General features: G+C 37.1%; 1 protein-coding gene across 14 annotated transcripts in view; it reads left to right on the top strand.

Annotated features, from left to right (window-relative positions):
• SULF2 (sulfatase 2) overlaps window positions 1-27,222 on the top strand; it is a 162,818-nt gene that overhangs the window by 60,664 nt on the left and 74,932 nt on the right. For 2 of the 14 annotated variants that reach the window (XM_068912643.1, XM_068912652.1), the window contains exon 2: window positions 16,791-16,899. The exons of the other annotated variants lie outside the window; for them this stretch is intronic. The gene's annotated coding sequence lies outside the window, so the exon portion shown is untranslated. The remainder of the gene's footprint in view (window positions 1-16,790; window positions 16,900-27,222) is intronic. 14 annotated transcript variants of the gene reach the window in all.

The raw sequence follows: 27,222 nt of genomic DNA, 5'->3' as shown, positions 1-27,222 counted from the left end.
TGTAGCCTTTTTATTTTAAAGGAGTTGAAAACAAGAAAAAGAATTGTAAGGAAATCCTATCAGCAATATGTTGAACTTGAGCAGAAAATGAACATTTTGCAGAGTTAAATATAATAATCTGAGTTCATATAAAGAAGGATAAATAATAATAATAAAAAATACAAATAAACCACACCAAAAAAGGAAGACTTAAGAGTCTCTGTATTTTACAGAAACAAAGTGTTGCCTATGTCATACTGAGAAATATGGCATTCTGAAAAAGAGGCTCATGCTAATGCAGCTGTATATCAGCTACTTAATTATTCATAAACCTTCTTGCCAGTGAGTTTCAGCAATTCACCTACTCCAGGCTAATTCGCCTCATTGCAAGTACTGCTTATTTTATAAAATAATCATTTTATGGTGCTGTAAATGTGGGATAAATACTGAAAAGGAAATCTCTTTCTTAAGAGAGAAGTTTTAATAGCTGATTCACAAAGCAAAGTAAACTTTAGATACCAGAGATGTTAGAAGAATGATATATTTGTTTGGACATCTAATGGAAGAATGTATGTATTCTGGACAGAGAATTAATACTCCAAAGCAAACCTCTTCATTTTCTCTGGTCTAAGGGGCCATTGGGAAGATCTTGTTTCTTTGCTTGTTTTCTCCAAAACTGACCGATGCTTTCCTATTTTACTTGCTAAGAATTCAGATTTCTAATTCATCTCACCCTCTACCCCCAAAGTTTAGAATGTGATTAGCTTTGCTGTGCAGATGCTGAATTGAATGGTCTCTGTTGATTCAGAGAAGCTAAGTAGTGTCAGAGTTCAGTTACTGTGCTTTCAGGAAGGCCTCTTGTTGCCAAATGAGCTTTCTTTATTTCTTTTTTTCTTTTTCTAAGCTGCGTGCCAAAGTCTGGATCGGCATGCAACTGGATTCAAGAAAGGCATGTATGTATAGCCACTAAAAAAAAAGCGACACAAATGTACAGCTACATCTTTTCTAGGAGCAACCACCCACACATTAGAGTTGTCCTGTTAGTAGATAGTGGGGCTCTCTGTTTACCTATACTAGATTTGTACCTGTTTGCTTAAATAAACCTTTTTAAGCAGTTAGTATCCTTACAGGTGCTGAGAAGCCGCGGTGCTATGACTTTGGCTATTTAGGATGTGATAAAAGACTATCATATAAGGCTGCCTTGCTCCTGTTATCTCTGAGGGTATCTCTGTGTTCAGTGTAGTAACAGAGCTTACTTTAAGTATATTGATTTTGCACTCTTCCACTATCCGCTTTATTACAGTGAACCTTTTATGATTTTGGCTTTAGATACCCTGCTTATGTGTTGCATCCTCAAAACTGCACTGATTTGAATTAACTGCTTAGTAGTCAGGGCAGATATCATATGATACAGTGTATTTCATCATCAGTTTTGTGCCGTCTGGGTATTTCTATGATTCAAAGCACGATACCAACCAGGAACTGTGAAATTTAAGGTCTCTGGGGTCTAAATAACAAGCAAGCTTCCATTATTCCATTCCTGGCTTCCATTAATTTTTGCTGCTGCTCTTTTCAGGTTATTAGGCAGCATAGAGAACCAATTGCTGGGAGCTGTAGTCATGACAGTCGTTAGAACTGAACGAGAATGGGGAATATTCATTTTAAGTCATATATGCAAATAGGTTTGGCTCTCGCTTTTCAAACTGTTGCAGTAAAAGAAGTTAAGGATGAAGCAGCAGGGAGACAAAGGATTCAGTCAGTCAAAATTTGTCTATATAGCTCTTCCAGAGACTCAGTTGAAGCACTGATGTGTTCAACTACTGAGCAGCTATTGCCAATATAGGATAATGATGTATGAAAAGCAGTGGTGACAGGTTATTTTCTCTGGGACAGCAGCAACAAACCATAACCCAAGTGTGGTTGGTTTTTTGTTGTTGTTGTTGTTTTTTTATACATAAAGAAACACATTGCCACAGCAATATGCAAGTTTTCCACCTTTCTGCTAGGCATTAGTGAGTCAATTTGGGTAAATCCCACTGATGAGCAGTTTTCCTGGCCTTTTTGATGTCATAAAGGAGAGTGCTGCTATGCATAGCTGAGATTTGCCCCTGTTTTTAGCAGTGTGAATGCTTAGCAAGTTATTAAAGTGTAATGACAATTTTCGGAAACCTTGGCTATGCTCTGGAGGTTATTAATATGACTTAGCATAGGTGAGGTTCCTTACTGGTATTGCTGCAACTGGTAAGTGGCATGTGTCCATACTGTAGGTCAGTGGGATAAAAGTGGTTTAGTCTTCTGAATGGCAAAAAACAAAACAATAAAAAACAAAGTGACACATTTAAAAATGAAATATGTACACGTCATCTCAGCTGTGTTTCATCTAGCTCCTCTTGGCTCAGATTTTCTGCAATTTAACAAAATTATGTCAATCACATAAAAGATGAAAAGTTTTTACTATCTTATATAAATATTTTTTTCTATAAAAGCATATATATGTAATGTAAAGTATTAATCCAGATAAACTGGTCTTACTGAGATTTACTGCTGTTAATAGTATGAGCACTGAGCGTTTGGTTCTACTTAGCCAAATTATTAAATATAATAGGGACATAATTGCGTTCTGTTATTGCAGTTGAGAGTACTTCATGACATGTGATTGCAATAAAAGCAAAGTGCATTGCCACACAGTATCAGAAAAGTAGTTATTATAGGGATTGGCTCAGTGCGAGTTTCCACAGCTAGTTTTTCTGTCAGTGAAGGGACTAAAAACCATGCAGAACAAGAATTGTTGGAGTCTAAAACGCAGGATTCTAGTGATGAAGACAGATACTTTTGTTGTAAATATGAAATCTATAAATGTTATAAATGTGCTGTAGTAATTAGTGAGAAACTTTTAAATTCTTTCTTTAAACTGGAGCAAAAATCATGAAAAATGATACAGAAATTTGTATGCTCTCATCTCAATTGCTATTTCTTGAACAATATCCTTCTAATTGTGTTGCATGCAGCTGTGGAGCTAACTAACTGTTGCTTTCTTGGCTTTCCGCAAAACTCCTGCTCTGAAGTTGGTCACAGCATCACTATGAGCTAGCTTGAACTTCGAGCCGGATTAAGAGAACTCACGAAGGGACTTGATGGCAGTAAGGTTAGAAGGTAGCGCGGAACTTGGAGGTGCTTGTCAGAGTTATTGCTAATTGCTGATATCCCACGCCAAATATTTCCACTGGAGTAAACAGAAGGACCTACTGCTCAGAGCTCCTGCAAATAATGATAATAGTGATGAAGAAGGAAATATTAAATGAAGTCTTTGTGCTGTATATAAAACATGGGGGGTTTTTTGTTGTTTTTTTGTTAAAGTTCCTTGAAAGCCTAGTACTGATGACCATTACAGAACATTGCCTTACAGGTCTGTGGAAGACATGTCATGGTAAAAGGAACACAAAGTCTTTTTATAGAGGGAGCAGGTAGTATGACCTTTAGATACATTGCTCACCTGAGCTTATGAGCAAGAGCTTTTGTTCACTTCCAACTTGGCCATGTTTTAATATTTCCCTGGAATTTTTCTGGCAGTTTGACCCTTTTGAATTTTCAATTTTTTTTTTAATGTGTTTTAAAAAGTGATTTTTGCATGAAGCAGGGGCTCATTTTGGCTTGAAGAGGATGCGGGAGCGGTCTTTCTAATGCAATAGCTTTGTTTTGCTCCCTCATGAAAATTAACAAAAACTTGGTTTGGTTATATGATCAGTAGATGCGTTTACATGTCTGGCAGTTTTCTTGGAAAAAGCCATCAGTAGTCTTCAAACTTCATTTCCTCTTGTTTTAGCTTTCTGACCAATTTTGATTTTGAATGTGCTGTCCTCAGATTGTCTTGACATGATTCACCCCAGCAGCAGGGATTCAGCATACCTTTCCAGCAACGATTTCGATGATCTGCCAGCACACTGAAGACTGCCAAATCAGATACGTTGTATTTTATGTTACTCTTTTTTCTATGCTGAAGCACAAGCAAAAACTCTTTGACTCATATCAAGTTCAAGTGAGTGTCTTGTGCATGAATAGGTTCAGTTACAGTGGCATAAACAGGAGAATTTTCCGCTTTCACTTCATATCTTTAATTTCCTTTTTAAAAGGATTTTGATGTAACAGCCAATTTTATTGGTTTTCATGGAGTAGGAACCCTGTCGTTTTATTTTCCTGTGTTACTAAGCTGTTTTATTAATGCAACAGGTTGTGAGAAACTGGCCAGTGCAGAGAGCGTGTAGGTATAACTGGTCGAGGTTTTGAAAATCAACTGGTAATTTGTGTGTGTGGTGCAGTCCTGAAGTACTCCATTTCACATTTCTTCTAAAGGACTCTCACTTTTTTGAAAGTATCTGTTGCAAGATATCTGAAAGTCTGGCCAGGAGAGTCACCCCATCCTTTACTTGTATGCATAGCCTGCATGTGCACTATCTTTAAAGATTCATCATTATTGATTTTTCCCTTCTTGAGCTTCCTGTGTCATCACATTTTAAAAGATCAAATTCACCTTCATGAACAGTTATCTATGATCTTCATTCAATTAATATAGCCTTACTGCTCCCCTGTAATTGTACCACCTTTCCTATCAGAACTGTTTGATTTGCTCCTCCTGTTTACGTTTTCTAAATTCTTTGAGCCAGATTTCGGTCACTCTGGGGCTGATACACCTTATGTATTCCAATTGCACATAACAAAATACGTGTCCTGCTAGAAAGTCTGCAGTGGCCTTTGCCAAAATGTCTTATTTTAATCACCAGATGGAGGCATTAGAGTGGGCCAGCATGTGAGCTGAACTACTTTGGCAGACTCTTACCATAGCTTAAACAGTCATTGACAGATGAGTGGTGCAGGTGTAGGACATGTGCCTGAGACTTTAATTGCAAACTGATGACTCGCGCTTCTCGCCTGTACACAAAGGAGTACATTTTTTTTATCCTTCAGAATAGAATATTTTTAATACTTTGTAATATTCTGTGATCAGTGGGTTCCCTTACCCCCTCCCCCCCCCATTTGTTTTGGTAATTAGGTATAAAGTTCTGAATTGGTGAGGTGCTCAACAAACAGGAGGAGTTTTATTGAACCTTCCCAGGACACTGTGAAAATGAGAACAGCACTTACGAACTCTGCTTCTTGTATTCTCATATTGCTTGTTTGTTGTGATGTACGATATAAATCAAAATTACTTGATTCTGTTCCCGACTTTGGTTTTAGTTTTATATTAGGAACATAAGAATGGGCCTGAAAGGTCCAAATAAAAACATGGTATGCTGATTATAGCCAATGTTTAAGGAAAGAATATGAAAACAAGGAAAGCAATGATATATCTTCCCACCATACCCTTACAGTTTATGGCCAACTTTGGCATTGGGACTTCAGTGTTAAAAGATGCATTTAATAGCCTTTCCATGAGTTTTCCCTATCACTTTTTAACCTGCATGTATTTTGCTCTCTAGAGTATCTTTTGCCTGTGTGTTGCACAATTTAATAATGGAAATAATTTAATATGGAAAAAGTGCTTTCCTGTCTTAAAATGTATTGCTTGATAATTTCATTTGATTCCTTCTGGTTCTTAGAAGTTGTGATAAAACATTTCCTGTTCATCTTCTCCATCCTTTTATAGATTTCTATCATATTACCCATTGTATCTGCTATCATATATGCTATCTTTGCAAATTCCAGTCCATTAATTCTCTCCTCTTACAGAAGACATTCCTTATATTTGGTTAACTTATTTTTCTTCTATAGTATTTCTCCTGCTACATTTTTTGAGATGGGAGGGGAAGAGAACTGTAATCAGTATTCAGGATGTGAGCAAATTAAGGATCAATATGGTGACATAGTTATGCTTTCTGTTTTGTTCTGTAGCCCTTTCCTGTTAATATCTAATATTATTGTCTTAGTCAGCGTTGCTGAGCACTGAGGTGAACTTTCACAGTACTCTGTCGTGACTTGAAGTCTTTCCTGAAAGTCAATAGCAACTTTAGAGCCCACCAAGGTATATGAATAGTTAATCTTGTTTTTCTCCATATACATTACTTTGCGTTATTGACTTTGAAATTCACTTGCCATTTTGTAAACAAGTTATTCAATAATAAGGAATTTATTCCAATTTTTTTGTTTAACCTACCCTGAATGATTTTGTTTTGTGAACAAACTTTGACATCTCACTTTTCATCTATTCCTAGGACATCTGTGAATATATTTTATGGTGCAGGTCTTAATACAGATTCCCACAGGGCTCTACTAATGGTCTTCTCTGTGGTGTAAACTAATAATCTCTTTCCAAAGTCCTTTAATAGTTTTAAAATTATTATTCAAGCTCCAAAATACTCTATTGTGCTCAGTCTTGTTATGGTGATCTTCTTGCTGTTATGTTTTATATGGGCAGTGGTACCTCTTAGATTTAGCTTGTGTCAACAGAAATTCAAAAGCCTGCCTCAAGAGGAAGAATATTTAAATAACAAAATCCACTCTTCCAAGTTCAAGCAATTTTAGGCTGTGGCTCAAAATAACAGCATATGTCCTACTACGTGCAATAGGGGTCAGCTAGTTTCAGTCCCAGCTAATGAATGTGTGATATGGCTCAGAGAAGAACTAGCAATGATAATGCTCTGGCATGAGTGACTGACTTTTTTTTTTTAAAGTTTGTTCAAGAACTTATCTTAATTCCATTCAGATGGCTTATTTGAGCCAAGGTCTATAAAATAAGAAAGTAATTTAAAGGCTTGCTTGTTGCGATAGTTGCTCTTTCACAACAGTTCCGAATCATCTGTGGTGATGAAAGTTATAGATGTGAACATGAGTGCATCTACATGTCTGTGGGTATCTGAAATGCAGGATTATGAGTGGGGAATCCTTAGTGTGAGATGTGAAATCAGTACGGGAGGCAAAGGTTTTGCAGCGGGGATTAGTAGAGGATGGATCATGTCTCTCAAGACAAACAGTGCTGCATGGACAGATTACTTTAACAGGAACAGAGGAGGACAACGTGACTTGCTGCAGTACTGGACCATTATTATGAACAGACTTTGGTTAATTAATCTTACTATGACCACTATGTAACAGGGAGAGGTTTCTTTTCATACCTTTGAGATGCTCTGTAAAATCTACAGCAGAAAGGGGTAAAATATATGTAATAGCTAGTTCAAGAATGTCACCTTTGACTTTTATTTTTGCATTTGATTTACTGTTTTTCTTCTGAGTGTATAACAGTTGGGCAAAATTGAAATGAATATTTATTTAAAGAAAAGCAAGTTTGATAAGGTATGATAACTTGTGCCGAGGTTAGTGGAACTGGAGTGACATAACTTACGACAACGAGGATGACTCTGTTGTAAGGCAAGGGCCACAAAAACCACTGCTGAAGATTCCAGGAAAAAGTAGGAGCTTGAGCTCTTTCAGGAAGTTCAAGTTCTTTCTTCTCTCTAAGACAGAACGTGTATAATTGGTTTTGCAAGAAGTCGGACGTTTTTAACCATTATCTTGTGCATTTTTATTTTTTCCATCTTTGTCTAAAATAGCATGGTAAAACTGGTTTCACACTATTGATTTGAAGTTGGTAACTGTGCTTAGATTTATTGAATAATTTGTTATGTGTTATAGTAGAAGTCAAGGAGAAGTTAAGATTTTAACTGCACTTTTTCCAGGTAAGAGCAGAGTTGTTTTTAAAATTTTAATAGCTAGCTTATTTTCTGTTTACTGATCAACTGCGATTTAAAAAAAAAAAAAAAAAAAAAAAAAGTCAGTATGTGTTACTGTAGTTGCAAGTTTGCTAGTGGAGTGCTGAAGTGGCATCCTCTATTTGAGGAAAAAAGGTTTATAAGCAACTGAGAACATATTTCAGCCAAATTAAATCATCTGACCCTCCCTTAGCAGATAATGCTTTGCATTTTTTTCTTTTTGTGGGAATTTGAAGTTGTAAATCTCCCTGCTTGAGTTCAGTTTCCTCTTTCCCAGAAATGTATTTTGCTAGGCAGAGCAGTGCTTTGTACTCTGTAGTCTCCTGGGGGTATCCACTTTAATTTTCAGTTTATCATAATTTGCTTCCTTTGTTGACTCTTAATTTCATTTCATCATAACTTGGCATGTTGTTTAGCTCCTATTTCCCAAGGTCTGCAGCTCCCCTGCCCTGGTCATGTCACTTTTGATTAAGTAGTCACAAAACCCTTTACCCAGCTTCTAAAGGGTAAAAGTCAAAAATCAATAATGTGCCAGTCCTCCCCGAGTGTAGTAGCAGTCAAAGGTAAATGAATGATTAAACATGATGAATAACAGTGTAATGGAAGACGCAAAGTAGGGAAAAGTGCTCACTTTAGCCTAAACTCAGAGATTTATTGCTGAGTACTACAAATAATGGAATCATCAATCTTCCAAGGACTAAAAAAGGCATCTGCTGCAGCCAGTTTAAAATGCAGAGAAAGAAATCTTACTTCCTCATCCTTGCCTGTTGTGCTCCAGTGATTCTGTAGTATCAGAATACATGCTGCATAAGGAAACCAGCATGCAAACTTTGTAGTGTAGCTAGAGTGCTTTTTATATAGCTCTGCCGTATGTAATACTTTCTTGGTGGGCAAAGCATCTTCTGGTTACAGATGAGCTATTTTTCTGTAGTTTTTGTAGTAAATCATTTGTGCACATAACTATAGCTTTCCAATTTTTTGCTTGAAATTTATTCACTTATTTGATGGCAATAGGTGTGTGGTTGTTTTTCTGCTTATAACTAGCTTTAAGTAGGCAGCTCTTAATTATTAACTTATTTTTAACTTAATTAGGCAGCATATTTTAAGTACAGTTAATAAAATAAATGGGAGGAAATATTAATAACTTGGTAGAATTCTGTCCTTTTACTTAAGTCTCTGGAAAGTCTGGATAGCATAGTACAATTTGGAAGGTGTAGGCTGCCAGCAGAATAGCAGAACTCACAGGTGTAAGATGTAATAAAGAAGGAAAAAAATCAAAATTTAAATCTTGCTGTGGTGCTTCAGTCAAGTTTTTATCTAACTCTGAAATATGTATGAGATTTTGATTCATTTGTTCATTTGTATTGGCAGAAAATAAAGCTAGAATGGTTTTCTACCTTGGTTCTGCTGCCATAAATTCCTAATTTCACATAATAGTTCAAAGGCTTTATTCTGGGTTCAGGCTGTGTCTGAACTTGGAGCAATTTGGCCAAGGTCCACGTTTATACTCCTGTTTCAGCATCCAGCTTCTCATAGGTTGCAAGTTAAGTTACGGTATTAAATAAATTTATAAATCTTGATAGCTAGGTATATTGTATTAGCAGAGCAGTCGTAGCAGGCTTTTGTTTCTAAGGATTGAAATACTGGTTTACTAGTATTGCTTATTCTAACTTGATCACTGCATGGGCATAGTAATGTAATATCAGCTACTTTGAGGTTTTTCTTCTAAAGGTACAGCCTTTACTAGCTAGGGGCTTTTGCTGACACAGTTAGCCCAGAGGTCATAGACCTCAGACTCGCACCAGTATCTTGGTGAAAGTCTACTGTAGAATAGCCTTGTGTCCTGTATAAGTAATCAGATTCTGTTTTCTGCTTAAGTTCTTGAAACTAAATTATTTTGAGTCTTTTCCTATGTTTGTCTAGTATGGTTAGTTTTTAAAGGAAAACTGTTAATAAAACTTTCTGTTCAAAGGTGTTAAGACTGGCGGGGGGGGAAGCTAATATCAGTTACTATGAATGTGCATAAAAGGATAGCAGTATTCAAATGTTTAAATGATGCAAAATGACTGGGATAGCTCAGTTTTGTAAAATGGGACTGAGATAATTGTACATACTGACGCAGAAAAATGGAAAATTGCTTAAGACATGAAGATGGTCACTTTTTGGGGATATAAGGCAAAGATGATCATAAAAAGTTAGCAGAGCTTCTAAAGGATAATTTAGTGATAGAAGCACTAGATACTATCAAACATCTAATTTAATTCTTTGCTTGGCTGTTTACTAAGGAGACTGACTAGAGACGGAACAGTTGCCCAAAGAAGAAAATATAAAAGAAATGGAGAGTGTGTCAATTATTACATGATTAAAAAGAAAGGGGGGGGGGGGAGGAGAGGAGTGTTTTAGCTATTTGTAGCTGCAACCTCTGAGAATTAAAAGTAATCCATACTCGAAAAGAAAACCTTCCAGGACAGCTCAGCTCCTGCAGAAAACAATGTTAGGATATTGGCTGAAATTCTGTACTGTTAAGAGTTTGGAACTTGCAGCCCAGCAAAGAGGAAGGTCTAAGATAGCTTCAAGCCATCCATACATATTGAGGACTAAGAGTAAGTCTGCATTGCAAAAAGTTTGCAGACAAGCTCAGGGAAGTGCAGAAATCTTTTGCCAGGGAGGAGATAATAGCAGGAAGTCCCTAGGGCCTGTGGGATGCAGCAGTTATCAGCATCTCCATAGGTCTGGCCGCATCATTAAACTCCCAGGTCCTTCTGAATGTAAAGTGCCCTGTATTAGACTTTATTACATGCTTTCTGTTGTTTCTTACTACCTGACATATGCTTCTTTCTCCCTTTCTCATCTTTTGTGACTTTTGTTGCCTTTTTGGAGCTTTTTTTAGGGGAAGAGATCTAAAAACATGGATTTGTTTACTGTCTATATTGACGGTTTAGATTTTTTTTTGATCAGTTGTAATTATTTCTCTCTATCTGTCAGTTTGTAACATAGTTGGAGCAAACAAGTTCTGGCAGCCACGTTCTTGGAATGACCTTATTCAGTCAGTGAACTGACACCAGGGATACTTTTAATGTACAATTATTTAAAAAAAAAAAAAAGTGTCTCATCGCTCTTCACTTGTGGGTGTGGAGTTTGGAGGCGGACCAGTGTTCTTGCTAGAGGCTCTGGGACTATGGCCCTCGCTTCAGCTCAGGCCATCAATTTTTCTGCCTTCAGCAGTGGAACAAATTGCCAGCTGAACTTCATCATTTTGTATTTTAACCTGGTGTGTGTTCATTTGCAGTAATGACTTCATCATATGAGCTTCTAGCTCTTTTCCTCTGAGGTAGAGAGTCACTGAAATAGGGCTCTAGTCCTCTGTTTCCATCCGGTATATCATCTCTGCGCCTTGCTGCAGCACCATGGAAGCTGGGGGAGCATGGAGCCAAGAGCTGGTGAGCATGGAGCCAAGTCGGAGAGGGCTATGGGTGCTTTTCAGGGGCCAGTAAAGAGTAGACTCTGCCTTGCTGTCATAGCCTGCTGAAGTGCACTGTTAAGGCATGGGCTTTAAGCTGGGCAGGTGTGGAAGCTCTCAAGTCCCCTGATAGCTGCAGCTGCATTGTGTGAGCCTTAACCTGGCTAAGAGGAGTCCCACAGAAGTAAAATTTCTCTAAAGCACAGGTAAGTCTTGTGACTCTGGATCCTGCAAAGCCAGACCAGTGCTGCCAAGAGAGAGCATCAAAATTGGGCAAAAGAGTCTTCTTCCTGTTATGAAGAAAGTTTTCAGGGCTTTTCTCCTCACATCAGCTGTTTCATAGTGTTCCGAGTTAGGCTCTGCCATAAATCTCACTGTTCACAAATGCTTGGACCACTTGGGATATATGGGAACAGTTTGACTCGCTCTGCACAGACCCTCGCTTTGAGGGCTTGGAGTCTGAACAGACAGAAGGAACAGGTCTGTCTTTCCATCTCAGTGGGCTTGCTCTGTTCTAAAGCATGAGGAGTGCTTCAGGCTATCAGTGACCAAACCAAAGGCATCTGAGCTTTTCATTCCTTATGCACCTGAACTATCAGGGGATTAGATACACAGATAAGAAAAGATTTCTTATGTTTGAAAGTGACTGTGACTTACCAAGGTTGGGGGTAAATAGCATACTTCTTCCTGTCTGAAAATAGCCAAGGGGGACCCGCATACTGCCTTGAGAAGGGAGCCCCCCGGCCTTACAAGGAACTCCTTAAAATGTAGTATCTTCTTCCTCAAACATTGTAGGAGAAAAGGTTTCTTATGCAAGGTTCCTTTAAGGATCTCACAGTAGCTAAATAATTTTTTTAACTCTTTAAAAAAAAAAAAAAACAATACATTATAATTTACTTTCAGAGTTTGAGAAACAGGAATAATACGAGGTTTTTTCCTGAAGTCACAAACTGATTCTGTACAAATTGACCTTTCCCACAGAGACGCTGAGTAGCAATTACCGCTTTACAGAGTTGGGACCGAGAGAGAAGAGGCTAGAGGCTTTAATCTTCTAACGCACGTGCTTCCTCTGTACTACCGATACTTCTTAGTTACAACGCCATGGGTTGTCTTTAACTCTCAGGCTCTGAATGTCAGGTGTGGGGAGCTGGACAGAGTCTATGGCACTCCACAAAGGAGAGCGTGTTTATCTCCCATATTGTGGGAGTCTGTGTGTGTTATACAATATGATGCCCTGAGAGAGAAAGACTTTTTCCACCTTAATCCTGAGGCTGTTTCTACCCTGCTTTTGTTCATTTGAATTCAGAGGTGCACAGGGAAGGTTAGGGGTATATTAGCTAAATCTTGACAGCGAAGGCTGAGGTCTGCCTCAAAGGCAGCACAGCATGTTGTTTGTTCTCACCGAGGACATTTGTGAGGAAACTAACATTTTAGAGAGTTCTGTCTTGATATCTAGCAGCTATGGTAAATAGCAAAAACAATCAGGTTGTGTTAGCTTTCTGTGGTATAGACAATGGCGGATTTACAATTAAGCATCTTAGAAACATGTACGTAGGTTCCACTCATGTTCCTTGGGCAGAGACGCTTCTGATTAGGTCTCGGGTGTTAATAAGTCAACTTGCTTAGTTGTAGTAAAACTATAGTAACCATTGTAATTATCATTACCTATGAAAGCTAAATTCATATTTTCTTCCCTCTCTTGCACATAAAATATATTATGTCTTTTGTCTGCAGCAGAAGTTGCTTTACAGCAGCTTTTTCTCTCCTCAAGGCAAGTTCTGTCTGGGCATACTGGGAAGTAGTTTCTACATCACTTTGGAAGCCTTACTGTTCATTTGGAAGGACTGGCTTCATGAAATCTCAAGCAATGTTGTAATCATGCCAGTCATACTCTGTTCATCTTGCTCCTTTCGAAATGACTCATGGTCTTATTGTTGCTGCAAGGAAGATAATAAAATCCCTCAGCATTTGGCATATAGGACATGTTGGAAATTTCTTATGAAGTAAGAAACGGGTTTCCTTCCTCAAGGTCCCCTATGGCATTGCAGGAAAAAGCACGAGAGATGTATGATAAAGATTTGGAAAGTCAGTTAACGTTTGTCTACGTCTGTTTTGTAGGAAGTGATGCTGGATCAGTTCTCACATCGTTCTAAACAGTATAAACTTCTGTTTTATATGAAAGGTACACAAGAGAAACTTTTGAACAGAAAAATGTATTAGGTAGGACCTTTCTCATTCTTTAAACGTCGATATGCTCATTTGGAATAAAAGGGAAACTTCTAATTGACAAAACTTTGTATTGATATACTTCTCTATAGAATAGAATGAGCATTTGAACTTAGGCTCTTCTGTCCACGAGAAAGATAACCACAACGTTTTATTTATTGATAGTCTTGTCTTACTAGAAGAATTTCACTACATGTACTCATTACAAGACAAGTTTCATTTCAGTTCATTATGTGCTTATACCAATTTGCAAACACCTTCAAAACCAGGAAAAGAGTTATGGTTTCAAGCTGGCTGCCGCCTTCTGCTGAATGTCAACTGTATCTTCAGTACTGTTTATATCTTTGAGGAGCTGCTTCAGGAGTTTCTAGTGTTTAGTTGACATCTCCTAGTGCTGACCTCAGCTGCATTTAAAAACATGCTGGAACAATGTTTCAGAAATCCTTAATGATGACAGCACCTTTTTCACAAATGCAGCATCCATTAATCACACAATGAATGTGACCAAGGGCTTAGAAGAAGGTGTCCATGCATCTTTATTGCTCCTTATCTGTCAATGTCAGTGTGCCAATATCAATAGATTTTACCCAATATGCAACAGCAGAAACCTGCATCTAGAGGGATGTAGTGTTCCTAGGCATGTTAGTTATTCTGATGGTTATTCTTGAAGTTAGGTTGTCAGGTCCCATATTTCTTTTTAAGAAGACTTTAGGGATTCTGATTATTTGAGCATTATTTAGTGAATGCTCGATTCATGCTAAGGTGTTTTTTTTTTTTTTTTAATTCTTCAGAAGCCTTAAATAATTAAGAAAAATAACTTTAACATGCACCTATTGACTTCACAGAATGGCCAAGGTTGGAAGGGATCTCTGGAGATCATCTAGTCCAATCCCCCTGCTCACTCAGGGTCATCTAGAGCACTTTCCAGCTACTGCCAAATGACTTGAAATAAATAAATCATTAAAACAGTCTGACACTTTGCAGAGGAAAGTGTGCATTGATAAAGAATGAAGGAGTTGATTCAGTTAGGGTAGCAGTGAATGCCATTGGATATGACAGGTACGTGCAAAAATGCAAGCCTGACATATCATAGACTCTAGTAACAAAATATCAATACATTTCAGAGGGCATCTGAAATAGGTTTCTTGGTTTGCAGGAGCGTTATGCCTTACAGCTGTTAGGATTTTTATCATATTTTATCTTCCAAATGATGAATATATATTTCAGAAAAGCCAAAAGAGGCTGTATTTTAATTGAGGCTTCAGGACTCGAAGTGTCATATAAATGCATGAAAAGATGCAGCCTCTGTACTGGTCTAATTTGATTATAAACATTAAATGTGAGACTGGAGGTCAAACAATATAAGTTGAATTATTATCTTTTTTTATATGCAGCTTTCTAAATAAAAGAGCCCCCAACATAGCTTCGAGAGTGTTTTGTTCCCCCTTTTAAGGGAACAGCACTCCTCATTACAGGTATGCCAAGGAAAAAAAGGGGGCAATATCAATATATAAAATGAATTTGCTATGTAAGTCAAAGTATGGAAAATAGTCTATCATGTGGGTCTTCAGAGTCCCCTCAGAAGATCAGTATATACACTATGTTATGCCTGCTCACAGCAGGATGGTTTATAGGAGTATAAACAGATTAGTAAGTTCTCTGTAAAATAACTGACGTGTATTTGCTATACAAATCCCTGGAGTGCCTGATAAATATGCTATATAAGGCTCATTTCTTTAAAGAAACATTGGCACTTACTCAGTACTTTTTTGAAATAAAAATCTTTCCCCTTTAAGTTGTTTTTAAAAAAAAAAAAAAAAATTAACCCATTTCTCTCACACATACACCTAGCTGTTTTATAATTTGTCCCTCTTGTCTGTTTTTCTATTTATTTGTTTTAGAAATGAACAACTTTGCTAAAGGGTTCATTTCTCATTTCTTCTGCACTGGAATTTTCCAAGCTACAGTTTCACAGAATGTTTCACATATAAACTTTGGCTCATTTATTGAGCTTGTCAGGGCATATTTCCTTTGAAAGCTCAAAACAGTCTTGCAGATGCCATATTTTTCCCTCAGACAGTGCAGTATGTGATGACATTTGTTCTGGAGAGGTTCACAGGACAAGGCATGATTCACTTTTTATAGATTTTAAGGGGTTTTTCTTCTTTTGCAAGAGATGTTCAGGATACCAAGAGTGTGTGTGTGTGTTTATTTTAAAATCCCTGTTTTACATCAGTTCAGAAACATACACGTGTGTGTGCACACATGCTCACAAAATATATAAATACATATATGTGTATATATGTGTGTATACATATGCACACACTCACTTACATTAGGCCACTTCTAAAGTTGAAAGCGTGTTTATAATCTGTAGGTATGTTGAACTATCCGGCTACCTAAGGAAACCTTCAACCTTCATTTCTAAAAACACAATGTTGTACCTGTGACCTAAATGAAAAGCTGTAGTAACTGAAACAGGAAAAAATGCTACAGAGCTGCAGTGGATATACTTTCTAATTTTACAGCAAAAAAAACTATATGCCCAGCATGTAGTCCAGTTGAGAATCATCACCAGGCTGGGACGCAGTCACAGCCTGCTTAACAAATAAACCCAGTTGTTTTGCCCACTGTTTATACTAATGGTGTAATCCCATCTAGTTGGTCCTGCTGTTCAGTTAAGTATGTCCTAGGAGCTTGCGTAGCTAAAACCCTTCTGCAGCCAGTGCTTAAATTAAAATATATAAACAGAAGTTTACATAAACTTCAAATTTTTCATCGTTAAAAATGTGATTAAGTTTTATTTGCCTTTCCAAATTCATGCTAAGGAGAGAGTGGTGCTGTGATACATGTGTGCTACTGCTGTGAATGCTGGGGTGGTTTCCTTTTTTACAGCTGTCTAGTGGCAGATATTTAGGTGAGTAGATTCTTGTCTGCAGTCAATCTTTGCATCTGATATGATCCTACAGAACTTAGAGTAAAATACTAATTGTAGCTTTACTGCTTGCAATCTGTTATATGCTAAAAATGCACTCTCTTACAAGTTCTACTTTTCATGTGCTCCTTAGTTTGGAAAATAAATGGTTGGGCCTTTTTTCGAGCCAGAGTGCAAGCAATATCAAAGGCTTGAAATTTGCTTTGTTTTGACACACAACAATAAGGAAGGAAGCATGTGTTATAGGAAGTAATGTGATTCATTTAAAACATGTTTTATATTCGTGCATAACTGTAAGGAAAAGTATTTTTATAAAGGATAAGGGTCCTCGGAGTGGCAATTTTTCCTATTGGATGAATGACAATCAACTACTCGAGCTAGAAGCTAGTTTCCTAAAATGCTGCAATTTGAATTATGATCTAACTGGGAGAATATGAGCTTATACAATATGGGTTCTATGTAGAATACCTTTTTTTTTTTTTCTTTAAAGGTGAAAGTTCATAGGTTCAACGTGTTCTGCCTGGGTATGTGCAGTGTACCAAACAAGCTGGAGAACAATAAAGGGAGCAGAACAGAAGAATAGAGGTGAAAATGTGAAAGTACGTAATGAGAACATGGATAAATTCTTGCTTGTTAAGACATTGATAAGGGCTTCACCTGCAGAAATGAAGATGGGAAAACAGCCAGGAAAATAGAGTTGATGAGGGCTTTGTGCCGCAAACAAAATAGTGCACCGTTTTTGGGTGTGATGAAGTCATTTGTCATATTCCAAAATGCAACAAGCCTGGTAGCCATCCAGCTTTGTTGACCTTGACTGGCTCAAATTTTGGAGTGGGTTTTTCAAATGTTGAAACTACTTCATTCCTGTTTAATTCTTGTACCGCTCATACCAGCATAATGTTTCAGTATCTGCCAGTAGTGTAAGTGACAACGAGTGTTCATTGTCTTGTTCATCCTCATTTACGTAGAGAATTGGGTGTGCAATATAATTCATGATTTCAAAAGATTTGGTTTTTTGATGTAAAGATATATAGTGTGGGCTCATTATTTAAAAAAAAAAAAAAAAAGTTTGACGTGCACTTAATTCTTCGTGGAGGTGAGGTTTGTGAATTTTTTTCACCAGAGAAACGTCTTGTCAGAAAAAAAATCAGGAGTTCTTGAACTTTGTTTCCTGTTGCTCTGCATGTCTATGATTACTTATATTAGTACAGTTGTAACATGGCATGGACAGCATTACATGTAATGTTTTACCCCCTGTTGAGTACTTAACTACTCAAAGGAGAGGTAAAGTTCTGCTGCTTTCTCATGAGTCAGACTGATTTTAAACGGATGACCACCTTTTTATACTGGCTCTCCACTGACAAAATGAGGGTAAGAGTAGTCAAACACAAGAATAGCAGGGTTGATAACTAGGTTTCTAAACTAACTGGTAAACAGAACTCCATGATTTCTGAGACTGAGTTTGAAATTGTTAGACCCGAATACCTCAGGTCACTCTCTGCTGCACACATTTAAACTGTTTTGTTAGGAACCATAGCTTTAGATTTTGAGATTCAAAAGTTCTGTTTTACAGGGCTTAATTCCTTTTTTCTTCTGAAGCTGTTGATAAGGAGATTGAATCCAGTGTTACTTACAAACTTCTCAACTGTAGCAGTGTTTCCTTAAAAGCTCTGTAGAGAGTAGATCTTGTTAAGTCTTTACTTAGATACCAGTACGTAATGCTGATATATCAGCAGGATCACATCAGGTGGGTGGAGAAGGCTATATGAGTGTTTTCTGCCATGCATGAGCTGTATGAAGAAATAGCAACGTAAAGCAATATAGGCAAATGTAAACCAATATGACATTTTAGTAGTCCATTCATTTTGTCTTAGGTTTAGTATGCAGTCTAAAGACATACAGTGTATTTTTCATACTGTCTATTCACCAAACCTCTCCCTTTAACAGAAAATCTTCTTTAATCATAACGTGTTGATTTTTACTTCAGTTGACTGAATGAAGGAACCTGGCTGACTGGAGGGAGGAAACTCTGGCTACTAACCTCTTCTTCCCTTTACGTATTTGGGTTTAGCTGTGCCCTCTTACAAGGAACACTTCTTTCTTTTCCCAGCATGGCCTTCCTGTTGTATTTGCCTGCCTTCAATGTTGGAGCCTGCTGTGTCCCCCACTCTCTATAGGTCCATTGAAGGAATGGGTCTGGTACTGAACAGTCGGACCGCAGCCGGAAAACTTCCTGAATGATGGGAAAGTAGGTGGGACAAGGAGGAAAAGTGTGATGGAGCTAAATGGCAGTGCATGTTACAGTGGCATGAAATATCTTACATCTAAAAGTCTAATTCTTTTAAGGAAGCTTTCGGAGAGGGAGATGAAAATAGTTTGACTTTTATCTCTATTAGTGGCTATCAACTTTGAAAGTGACTTCGTGTTACTGTTACGTTTTGCAGTTTGCTCATTGCTCTCTGTTCCTTTTGACCGTGTTCTACGTGAATACGGGGCAAGGGGGGAGAACAAGGTACCTCTTGCGTTCTTATAAATCTGCAGCGATAATTTAAAATCATTGTGAACAGACGCTTATCTTCTTGCTTGAAGATGCTCACTAAGGTACCCGCTCTGACTTCATTCAACTCCACAGAATTAGTTGCTTAATAATCTACTTGACCTTTCTGGTAAGTCATGAGAAGTCATGTCTACTCTTAAATCAGGGGAGATAAAAAGAAGTGTTAATAAAGTTGCAGCTATAAAAGATGCTGGACAGTCCTTACAAGCTTTTGAGGATGCATCACCTTTGATTTATGTAGCTAAAATTTAGTAGTTGCCAAACACATGGGAGTGTTCTCCAGACTTTTGAAAAATAATTTTCCGTTGAGATCAAGATAGCATGAGACCTAAGTGTTATCTGTGTTTGTCGTGTAGCTTCATATGCTTGCTTAATACTGAACTGAAGCATTGTCTGAGTATTTGGTACGTAGGAAAGCATGTGAATTGCAGGTTTCAGATTATAAGCATTTTAATTGTACTTGAAGAATTCATAGCACTGTATGTAATTTGTCTATTATAGTTCAACCTCTTTAACTTGGGAACTACTGCAAAGCTATTTATGTCACTTAACGCTTATTTTTAGAGCTGTAGGTCAGCAAGAGAACGTCTAATGCTCTGCTGTAGTAGATAGTGGTATTATGCTTCACTGTAGCTACCAACATCAATCTCATATGCAGCTAATATTATGCCCCTGGGAATAGCCATCCTAACTGTAATCCTTAGACTTTATGATAATGTGTCAGGATGGAGACAAAATATTTCAGTGCTTAAATTGCAGAAGGATTCATCATCATATAAACACAGATGTAGAACGACCTGTGAGACTATTTTTAAATGCAATATATTTCAAGTTGTAAAAACTACTGAGCTTGGTTATTCTAATCTCACTTAATAGTGCTGCTAAACATAACCTGCCATTTCACGTACGCTGCCTCAGATCAGTGTAGTTGAACCATTTGTATGATGTTCTCCACATCAGTAAAAGTGGTGTGGGAATAAGCACTGAGATGAACAGGTCGTTTCTGTTGACAAAGGTGACATGTAAAGAAGAGAACAGGGGGCTGACTTTTATGCAGGAAAAAAATTCGGGAGATATCTTAAGTAAAATCGAAAGAAGCTAGAGAATATAAAAATCCAACCACAGTTAATAGTATCCATAGTCATGCTATAACTATTTGTCATAGTATTTAATTTTTTCTTTCCATTAAACTGATCAAGCTAGAAAGAAACTTGAGCTCCTACCTTACCTAAGTTCATCTCTAGTGTCACTGGGGCAGGTCTTTTCCTTGAATTTGTTTTTGTCAAACCTAGTGAGAGGAGAAGGAGACTGACACACTGCAAACTGAAGGAAGGAGGCTTGAAATATCTACAGTAAACTTTCTGAGAAGGATTGCCATGAGATTACAATTTTAAAAGGTATGAGGAGCCCCTACTTTCTAATAGAACCTGTTAAAGAGATAGTTTGTCTGATCTTTTGCTCCATATTTAGGTCTGATAGGCAAATGCTAACACTCCCACTCCCTCACATTTGCAAACTGTATTATGTGATCATTAAGATTAGATCTGTGCAGTACTGGATCATCTGGAAGTATAAACTAGGTCTAGATTGGACTTTTTGCCAGACTGAGCCAAGCTCGTGATTTATTCTGGTAAACTATGGGAGGAGAAGTGAAACCTGATCAAGCATAAAGTCTCTTGGGATAAAGTTACTCCTACAACATTTTTAAACATGTCTGAACTGGCGGAATGGCTTAAAGTCAGACACTTTGTTATGTGTTTGATCCATTCAGGGCATCCTAAAATTCACTGTGCCATTTTTCAAAACCACGGCTCTAGCAGCAAGGAATCTTCTGTCACTCAACTTGAGATTCGTACCTCCAAATTAATCAGCCATGTGCTCACAACTGGGAGTGTATTTGGGTAAATTAGAACTTGTTGAGTTTTTTCAGGAGGGAAGGAAGGAAAACATACGCTATTGGAAGAAAAAGGTTCTGGTCTGATAAAGAAGTGTTTAAAAAAAGTCAGAACAAGCCCTTGAGGTTTCTTTGATATTCAGATTTGATCACAAGACAAAAATTTATGTGCAATGGTTTCTAACTTTCTTCAGATGCTGTTAGCAGCAGTGCAATTTCCCAATGATTTGAAGAAAGCGTACGCACAATGCTTAGGTATTGGAGCATCCTCTAGGCATTTTGTTGTTAGACACAAACTAGTGCAGGCATGCAAATTTTGTAAATAATCATCGTTGACTGTTACCAGCTCTGCAAAAGACAATTATGCATTATGTTTAAGTTTTAATAAACTTTAGTCTCTTAAGAGCTTTTAGAATGGAGACCAATTAAAGACTGATGAAAAGGGCTCAGCTGGAACATGGTATGTTCTTCTGCATCTTGAACACTGCACTGCTGCTGTTGTTGGTTGCTTAGTTTTGGTTTTTTGTTTTGTATTTTTTGTTGTTGTTTTTGTTCTTGGGCTGATGTCTTTGACCCTTAGTGGATCAAAGTAAACAGGCTACCTATTGATCGGTATTGCGAGATCCTCAAGTATGCCTCTCCATCTTAAATATCTTGATATTTTCCTCATTGCCTTTTTTTCTCCAAATTGGAAAGAGCGGGAATAAATTCTAAGCGAGGTAGATCTGTCACCTGCAGTCATGTGATTATATCAGAATCATAGGGTTTTTTTTTTTAAACTTCTTCCCTCTATAGTTGTTTTCTGCGTGGTTCTTGAACAACTGAGCTAATTGAGCTATGTGTCATTAGTATAGATATGTCTATCCAACTCGGAATACCAGATCTGGGAAGTACAAACTGTTTCACTAAGGTTGTGTTGAGCAGTGGTTTGAGGTCCTCTTCAGTTCTTTTTAACACCAGTAGGGATATAGATCTGTGGGTTTCATGGGAAGGTTATTGCTTTGGGCTCTGTACCCCTCTCCCCCACTGCCCTTAGCAGAAATATATGTGCATGTTGCTTATTCCAGTAAGTGCTGGAGCGAGCATACCTTCATGCCCACGTAGCACATGCGGATGACACACGTACATATGTACCTGGTTTGCCCCATAAGCTTCTGAGTAGTGCTGGGCAGTCCTTATGTATTTGCTGCTCAGTAGCCTTCTTTGAGTCCATGTGCATTGCCTATTACCATATGTTATTGTTCGAGTTATCTAAATGAGTGACAATTTAGAGAGCATAATTGTCTGAGGCCTTAGTTGGCAGCACTACTCTGAAAGACCTTCCACGTGCTGGCAGTTCAAGAACTGTTAGCACAGGATAGTTAATATGTTCTGATGCATATATAGAATCCTATTATGAGCAAGGCAGATACTTAAAGATTGCATGTAGCCTAGAGATTTAATCTTAGCCTAGACATTTTAATCTATTTCAATTTGCAGATCTGGTAACACACTGTTATAGGTGTAGATGTTGTATAGTGAATTTATGCCTTCTGGCAATAAATTTGCTCTTGTCTGTGGAGGCCTAGAGGGTCCACAGGCTTCAAGCTGGAAACTGCTAGACTAGAAAATAGAATAGTGGTTTGGAACCCAGGAGATCTGTTTCCAGGTCGGTCACTGGCCTCTTGAGTTGACCTTGAGTGAGTCATTTTACCTTTCTACAGCTCAGTTTTTCAATCAATATAACGAAGATTCCATACCCCATTTGTAAAACCCTTTGAGATCTAATTATGGAAAGTAATAGGTAAGAAATAAAAGTTATTTTGAGAACTTAAGATATGTTAAACCAGTTGAACTAAAAACCTAACAAAATTAAAACTTTTATATTTTCATCTACAAAAAGCCAAAGGTTGCCAAGTTTAAATGACCCACAAAGTTCGGTGACCTCAAATCTGAATTATATTGCCATATGACAGTATAATGTCCAGATGAAAATGTCATTTTCCTGTCTTGCAGTATCAGCCAAACAACAGGCTTAGGGTTTGGATTGCAAGAGAAGGTCAAATACATAGGGAAATGCCGGTCATTCACACTTTATACTCAAATCTGGCAGTCTGTGGCATTATCTCTGGAATAGCTTTGCTATTATTTCCCCTGCGGAATTTCAATGTAAAGCATTTGGATTTATCCAGGCAATTCTGCATGGGCTTGCTCCAGAAGATTGATATGCGCAGTTTGTATACTGAAACATACTGAATTTACACTGAGCTACAAAGAGGGAGGCTCAGCCCAAAAATCTTGTTCTAAACTAAATTTTTGGATCAAAACCTTATGTTCTATAGCAGAAAAATCTCAAAACAGTTCTTAAACATTACTAACCTTGCTGGTTTGAATTCCAAATTGAAACTTTTTTTTTTTAAAGTCTGTGGAATTGGCTGGGTTTTAGAAAAGTTGCAAGCTGCAAATTCTAGCCTTGTCTATTGGGAAATCAAATCTTAGGGTTTGTTGTAAACACGGCTATTACAGATAGCTATGGAAAAAGAAAGGAGGATTTTCAGGTGGGGAAAGGAGGAAGAATTAGTTGGCGGCAGAAGATTCCAAACTTAACTTTATCTTTGAAAAATCTCAGTTCAACAAGTGAAGTGAATATACATCATTCATCTCTCTGCTTTTGAGGCTAGTTTTGAAAAAATGCTAGATGAAGTCTAAGAATACTTTCAAAATGCTACTTTTTTCCTTCACAAACTGTAATTTTAAACAAAAATAATGCAATAGTGCACTCTGGAAATATTATTTGGACTCTTTCAGTTTTTAATTGTTTAGAATTTTACTAGACTAGATATCTATATAAAAGAATACTTAAGTAAAAAAATCTACTTTTTTTCATAGAACAGTTTTTCCCCATTGTTAGTGAAAAGTGTCTTTCACAGTCTTTGTAAGGCTTAAACAATACGTTGAAGTAAATGCTATGTATCAGTGCCTACACAAACTGGAAAAGATGATGAAATATTGCTTTTAACTTCTTATCATTCAGCTTTGATAAGCATGGTTCAAATAGAGATGGCTTTCAGAGATATTTAACTTTACTATAGAGAAACATTACTGCCCATAAAAATTTAATGCTTTTTCCATCGTTGTTAGTATTTGAAGTATTATCAACTTCCTTCTGGCAAATGACACACTACTTTAAATTTCAAACACCTACTAACTTATGCAGCTTTAAAAACAAACATTCTAGACAGGTGCTACCTGATATAACTCATTTTGCTTTTGACTTGATGAGTCTGAGACTGGGATCTCATTTGCATATGTTTCTCCTTTTTCCCATTTTGGATATTGGACACACATTGTGCAAGAATTTTATGCCCAAGATAGTTTTTAAAAAATTAAAATTGCTCTAGGGCTTTTTAGAGGTTTTCAGTCTTAAAACTGGGAGTCTTTAATAGATTCTTATTTAGCAAGTGTGTCACAGTGCTTTTGCTGAAATATTTTTCTGTTCATTTAAATGCTTTCTTGCTGGTAAGATATACTAGGCTATTTCAGCTACTTTGTATTAAAGTGATGCAAATCAGAACAAAATTTGGCCTATGATCCTTGTGTCCATGTAGAGATACGCAAGCCAAAGTCTGTTAGAATAGGAAATTCACCTCAGAATTGCATCTTACCACAACCAGAGCTTTCAGATAAAACATTCAGGTTTAATTCACAAAAGGGTTCCACCTTCTTTTAATTTATTCACGTGGAAATTATTGTTAAGCTTGAAGTTTGTTTTGACCTGTTTCTTTGCCAGTAGATTAAATTCAAAACGCTTTTATACTGAACTATAAATATTAATTGACGCATTACCAACTATTCATTCTTATTCAGAGAAGAGCAGTTGTATTTTTTGCTTTTACCACTATTATTACTAAAAATCTGTGCGATGTCTTGGTAGATATTTCAGAAGCTATGTGCTGATATTACAGCTTACTCAGGTTTTTTTTTTTTTTTTTTTTTTGGAAAACCGAAGAGCCAAATCTTCAAAAAGGGGTTCTGAATTTAAAAGCACGTTTTAACAAACTGATTTGTACCTACAATTGTATCTACAGTTTAAGTATCAGCTTTTTAGTGCATGGCAAGAACTTTTCCAACTAAGAGTATCCGGTCCTGTCTTGGAAAAAAAACTCCTTAATTTCTCAAGAAATAAACCCACATATTTCTGCTGTTGGGTAGGAGCGTGGCTGGTCTCTGTCGTACTTCAGAACTAGCAAGTTTCTCAATAATTGTAACTGTAATCAAGCATGAGAGTAGTAAGGTGTAATAATAACGTAAAGCTAATTAAAGTGCAAATCAAAAGTTTGTATTGCCAAACATCAAGAGAATGTCAGCCACAATTTCTTGACCTAAGAAAGCTACAAAAATTTTCGGAACAGTTTCCAGTGGGTGCTAAGCACTTGTGAAAAATCAATTTTCTCCATTTTAGGTGTGTAAATGGGACTTACTGTATGAGAGAAATCTAACCTGTAATTTGCTGTTCACTAGTAATAGAGAGAGTTGGCAGTTATAGAAATACAGGCTTTGCTTCTACCAGAGTCAGTGCTAAAATTCTCTCTGATTTCAGGAGTGCAGGATCAGACCATCATTTTCAAGTAGGATTGAAATCGGAAATAATATGTATTCTAAGCCAGGAAGGGCATCTGTGCTGTTTTTAAAAAAAAAAAAAAAAAAAAATCAAAACAACATTTAGAGGGACCAATCAGGCTCAATTTGTTCTTTGCCAAATATAGTTGCAGCCAGCAATGCTCCTACAATGATGATGAGCTACGTTTTTTTAAATGGTAAATACAGAGGATGCTTCTTATGTGTCTAGAGAAAATGACATAGAGGTAAGTAGTTTTCACAGGTGAAAAGAGAAATTATGATTGCAAATAATAAGGCAGAGTGAGAATATTGAATAGCAAAAGGGGCTTGGCTGGATCTTGTCATATGCTTACACATTAGACAGATATAAATCACCTAGAATGTTTAATTATGCAATAGAAAAAAAAAAAAAAGGTTGAAACTAAGATGATTAGGTAGAAGCCAGGATGCTAGTCAGATTAGGGCATTGGAATCTCTTACTAACTTGTATAACGTATAAAAGAAGAATGTAATTGCACAATACTGTGAACACAGAAGGTAGCTGAAGACTTATTTTTAGTGCTTTAGACAACTCTTAAAATTAGCCTGAAACTTTTGTAAGATGAACAAAAATTGGACCTATTTATATGACTGTATTCTCACTTTTTAACAAAAAAATGAGAATAGTAGGAAACAGGGTAGCAAGAGCCGTTTTGGAGATTACTGAATTGGTCGTTGTTAATAGTGTAGTATGTAGTCATGGTGTATGATTTTTGTAGACAGGAACTTAATTATCACTTCTTTATAGGAGAGCACAAACACTAAAGTTAAGAGAGTGATGCTAAAGTTCACATAAGGGGATTCAACTCTATATTTTTAATTTTTTGGACGTGATAGTAAAGCGTTCCCCAGCAGAGACGGGACATGCTTCTATTTCAGTATTTACCTCATTTTCTTTTAAGAAGCTGAAAGATTTGGACAAATTTAGTCTCCTTTAGACATCATATAAATCTCTGCCCTTGGCACCTAGAGACAAGTTAAAATTGTTGATTTGTAATTAAAAAGCAAACTTTTCAAAAAATAATAATATTTTAAGAACATGTGCATTGAATATTTTTTCTATATGCATTGAATATTTTGGACAGCTTCATATTGTCTACACTGAGAGTCATGAAGCTACCATAATATTATCAAAACTGCCTATATACTTGTCGATGAGTCTCCGCAGTCCTCAGAGAACATAGCGAACGCACTAAATAAGCAAATGCACTAAATTACCTTATGGAAACTGTAGGAGTTGAGAAACCACCAGAATCCTTGCAGAAGATAAGTAAATAAGAGATGCCAATGACTAGTGAACATTTCTCACAAGATAACCACTCTCTGATGAATCGGTTCTGATCCTCAAGGGACCTCTACAAAGCACCTTCAAAAGATAAGCCTGAATATTAAAATTCATGACTCAAATGGAAGGCAAAAATGATAGACTTGTTAGAAAGACTGGTTTTATGAGTATTATAATTTTCTCGACCTGTTTTTTGATTTATCCTGTATCCCCACCTCACTAATGCCTCCACGTTTTTCAGGCCATGAGTTACTTCTCTATTTTAACGGGCTAGGCTGTGTCTCCTCTTCCCTTGCTAGCAAGCCTTCCTGTATCAGAGACACGAGCTACTTTTCTTTCAGATGGCTTGATTAAAACATAAACTCAGCAGTTTAGCTTTGAGGATCGCTGCTTCTATTTCAGACCAGAAGAAATGGCTGGTGTGGCTGAGGGTGTGTCTGTTCCTTGCCATGTTTAACAGTTTGTCTAATAAAAGATATCACCCTCCCGCAAGTTTGCCTCATGTTATTGTTGCGACTGACAAGAACGTGACTTACATTACTCTTTGC

The sequence above is a fragment of the Struthio camelus genome, chromosome 18 (genome assembly GCF_040807025.1).
Source record: "Struthio camelus isolate bStrCam1 chromosome 18, bStrCam1.hap1, whole genome shotgun sequence".
In the NCBI taxonomy this organism is placed as follows: domain Eukaryota; kingdom Metazoa; phylum Chordata; class Aves; order Struthioniformes; family Struthionidae; genus Struthio; species Struthio camelus.
Note: the sequence above shows the minus strand (reverse complement) of the source record. Positions and strands in the feature narration are given on the sequence as shown.